The 4,554-nt window shown below is 40.4% G+C and overlaps 1 pseudogene; it reads right to left on the bottom strand.

The window, feature by feature from the left end:
- Positions 1 to 877: 877 nt before the first annotated feature.
- Positions 878 to 3,061, bottom strand: LOC138005332 (uncharacterized; annotated as a pseudogene).
- Positions 3,062 to 4,554: the final 1,493 nt, after the last annotated feature.

Here is a 4,554-nt window from a genome sequence, read left to right on the forward strand (position 1 = left end):
CCGCTCTGACCAAATCAGACCGAACAGTGCTGTGTCGAGAGATAATCTTTTTCGCAGCCAACTCCGTCATCTAAATAAAGGACTAAATGAATTCCTAAGCCTCTCCAATAGCGTACTAGCGGGCGGAAAATCTTCGTAAACAGGTAAGGAGCAGACGAAAGCCCAAAAGGTAAAACAGTAAAACAAAAATATCGGTTTTTAGTACCACCCAGAGCCCACTGAAAACCCAAGAAATGTTGATGGGGCTGACAGATGTCAATGTGGTGGTACCCCGATTTCAAATCAAATTTGTACGTGTAGCCACCACGCGACAAGTATTGGAGGAAAACTTTCCAATCTTCCATCTTGAATTTGGCTTTTGGGATATAACTGTTAACGTGACGGAGATCAAGGATGAGCCTAGGCTTCCCTTCCGAATTAACAGACACTGAAAGAGGATTGATGACTGTACGAGGTGTAGGGACTTCGGATATCAAACCCAATTCAAGAAGATCGCAAACAGCAGAGGAAACAAAATCCCCATGTTCAAGAGCCGATCTATTATTGGACAAGCAAACACAGGGAGGGATAGTCTCAAAGGGGATAACATACCCTGACCTGATAGTTTCTAAGACCCAAGGAGGTGCCCCAATCTCAACCCAAAATGGTAAGCGTGCAATAGTCGACCCTTAACTACCACTACAGCGGTACTTGCTCATACTCATACAAGTTCTGTTTATAAAACGCTAGAGAAGAATTGTCAGTAAACTTATCTTCCGTAAGTGTTGTGAACTCCTGGGATACATCAGGTTGAGAGACGGTGGAAACAGTCCCTTGGTCGGTGCACAATAAATCTGAAACGCTAGAAGACAGGTTGTCCAAGAACTGCGAGCGTGAATTAGCGTGTGGTGGACGTGCTGGGACTTGCTCCGGCAGCGTGAACAGCATTTCCGGTGGTGAAGGTTCGGGCAAGCCTGACGGGACACTCTCTCCACCAAGGTCCGGAGGACCCACAGAACCGGCAAGCACCTCCTTGGCGATTGTAGGAAACCCTGGGTTGCTAGTACATATCAGCGGTTGAGGAGGCGAACTGACTACGCTGGAAGTGTCCTCGAAGGGTGTATGGTTGAGAAAACGGCGGATATCTTCCCTGCACGCGTTCAGCATTTTGGCGTTTGGCACGAGTGCGGGTCTTGTGACTCTCAGAGCTTCCCTTTCAGCAGCGCGGATCCTTTTATCGTCCTCCAAGTCAAGGGCAACAGCGTTACTCTCGTAATGTTTGACCGTGAGCCAACCTCCTTCGGAAGAATCAGCAATTCGGATCTTTCTGTTGCGTTCCTTTATAAGTTTAATAGAATCGTTCAATATTAGAGACGCTTTCGCTGAATCTTGAACAAGAAGTGCCTTCGATTTTCTAGAAGATCCAAAACTTCAAGGTTGAACTTATAGTTCCTTTCGTACCCAGGATAGGAAAATTTGAGCTCGCTCTCAACTTTGAGCTGTTTAGAGACAGATAAAGCACACTCGGCGTCGGTAGAAGCGTTCTCGAACTTAGAAGAGAGCTCAGAAGTGTGCAACTTGAGTTGCTCGAGTAGGAAAGTACGGAACTCGGTTAAATCCTGTCAAGTAACCGTTTCTTGTTCGTCGCCCGGCATTGAACGAAAAAACCTAAACCGAAATAAAACAACGTACAACTCGAGTAAACTGGTCGGCGTCAAGCGATGTGACATTCACAAAGAGTGGTATATAAAGGCCTAATTATCCCAATGGGAACTAATACCAAGCAACCTAAATAGACACCTAAAAGAAATACATTTTGTTTTTGTCCTCACTGCCTCACTATCAAGCTGAATTTTAATACACTTTTTTGGAAACTTGGCATAATTAACATTCATGATATGAACATTAAAAAAATGCAATAAAAAATCGGGGGTCACCGTGCTCGTTTGAGAGAAAAGGAGCATTTATTTCGCTATCGGGTTTAGTTTGAGCGAAATCTCTTACGTTTTGTGTGCGCATGTGCTCATGTGCGCGCGCTAATGACGCGAAAATCGTGCGCATTAGGGATGCGCAATGCAATACTAAGGAATTACCTTAAGGTGCAATATAATATATAGATTTAGCAAAGCCTAAAAGCGGAACTTCCGGGTTGTTTATTCTTACTGGCTGTAGGATTAGTGGAAATAAAACGCTTTGGAATTGTTCGCGTTTTGGTTTTCCCGGATATTGGTTAATTACGTCATTTTCTTCGCTGCCTAACTAGTGAATTCCATGGTTAATTTCACCCGAAAAACCGACTGATTACATGAAGGGATGAGTGCGATATCGGTTTTTCCAGCGAAATTTACTATTGAATTCACCAGTACTAGTTAGGCAGTTATTTTTTCTTGAATCGCAAGAGTTTTAAAAGAAAACAAGCAAATCCTCAGCAAGCGAACGGAAAAGGAAAGAAACCATTTTAGAGTCGACTGTCAAAAGCCATCGAATAGGAATCGCGCTAAAATTAGAAATCACAGACGTACTCGAGCGCTTTTCAAATGAGTGTCGTAAAACCAAAACCAAAGTAATTACTTTGGCCAGTCAAAAAGGACAGAGACAATCCAGTAAACCAATCAAAACTCGAAGTAATTACGCGTAGCCGACACAAAGCGCGAGAAAATGTGCACGCGCGAACCACGATTGGTTTTGGCTTCAGTTCTGATTGGTTGAAAAAGTGGCGCGGGAACTTTGAACCAATCACTGAGTGAAGTAATGCAAAACCAAAGTAATTCGCTAATTACTTTCGACACTCAATTGAAAATCGCTCTATCGCTCGTGATGTGACAGATCGTCTTTGTCTGTTCAAGGTCAAACAAGAAGTTTTATTGATGTACTTTATTCCACTTTATCTCTGAAAACGAGATTATTTACATTTTGATGTATTTCATTGAAACACGCCAGCCTGGTTTAGAACCAGAAAAAGGCTAGAAAGGAAAAACTTTAAACAATTTCTCTAACAAATTAAGCTTACCTGAACGTGCTCTAAACAAACTTCTGAAAACACAAGCTGGTGATATTTCTCCTTACTTTTACGAGAACTCATTGCGATTACATTTTTATAACATAAGGGCAAAATTTTCTTGTCACTGTCGAGGCCCATCGAAAAATAGTTAGGCTAACGGAGTAAAAAAACCTCTTGTTCGCTCGCATTTTAAAGGCCAAGCAAACCAGCAAACAGATCAATTATTTCTGTCCAAAAAGAGTACAGATGATTGTTATTTAATTCCAGTTGAAAAAAAATCGAGAACAAAGGAAAAAGCGACTAAACCACTTTTTAGAAATATGTATCCACTTGAAATAACTCATCCGTAGAAATAACAATTGGTTTAGTGTCTAAGAAATGAATTTGTGGAGAAACTTCTTCCACCAAGTTTGAGCTATTACTGGTGTACCGTTTTGTCGTTCTCGTTCTCTTTCTCTCTTCTTTCGTTTCTGTTCTTCTATCATAGGCCGTCGAGGCATCTTGCAACCTTAGTAGATTCAAAATTAAAAATCTTAAGATAAGACTTATGCCAAAAATTGCAATTCAGAGCAAAAAGCAGCACTAAACAAATTAAAAATAAACACTCAGCTTTAAGTTTATATCTCTCCAATGCTTGACTTGAATAACTATGTAACCACCAATGTGTCCTGACCAGAGCTATATTATGTCAAACCTGGATTAAGGAGGCTCGAAATAGTTTCTCCTTTTTTCAAACAAATAAACATATTCTGTTTTTAGATACAGTTAGGGTAATCATATCAAGACAAAATTTGGCCAGGGTATTAAGTACCCATCATACATTTCTTAGATCACATTTTCCTCCAAAATAACGTTACCATGGCAACGATATAAGTCATTTCTTTGAGCCTTAAAATCAAGATATATTGTGTTTTTTCAAAAAAAAAACGGGACGGTGAAAAATTTCCATTAAGCGTTACCAGATAATGTTAGAAATAATCAAAATCAAAATCTGTAGGTCAGTTTGTCAGAAGAATAAGTTTTTTTGAAATGTGTCGTTAATTTCTCTTTTTCACCTACAGAATTTTTTTATTTGAAAGACAAACGTTTTAAATTAATCTAAGCTCACACGCAAAAAATGAATAAAGATCACTGTCCGGAAGCAGAGATATAAGCGAGTAAAGTTGCAAAATCAGGAAAAATGAGGAGGTTATAAGATTGGCATTTACGCACGCGTCATCCGCTCATTCGAGTGCACGCGCGAGTGAAGCTACAGGCCAACACAAGCGGATTTAAGTGACCATTAAGCCGTGTATGTACATTTTTCGTTGTTTTCGTGAATATGAGATGTCTATTTATATTCCATACGTATAGGAATTAGAAGAAAGGTGAGCGAAATTAGCGGTATTTGTAAATTTCTGGTGACCCACTTTGAATCGTGCGCTGACGCGAGCAGCTTTTAAAATTGCGTGTGTGGCTTACGCGCGCGCACTCAACTGAAAACCCTTTCAAGCCTCCTTAATAAAACCAGCGGAAAATGCAAGAAAAACATATTTTCCAAACCCTACCTGAACGCGAAAAGCAACGTCTTTAAA

Source organism: Montipora foliosa, chromosome 6 (assembly GCF_036669935.1).
Source record: "Montipora foliosa isolate CH-2021 chromosome 6, ASM3666993v2, whole genome shotgun sequence".
Lineage (NCBI taxonomy): Eukaryota > Metazoa > Cnidaria > Anthozoa > Scleractinia > Acroporidae > Montipora > Montipora foliosa.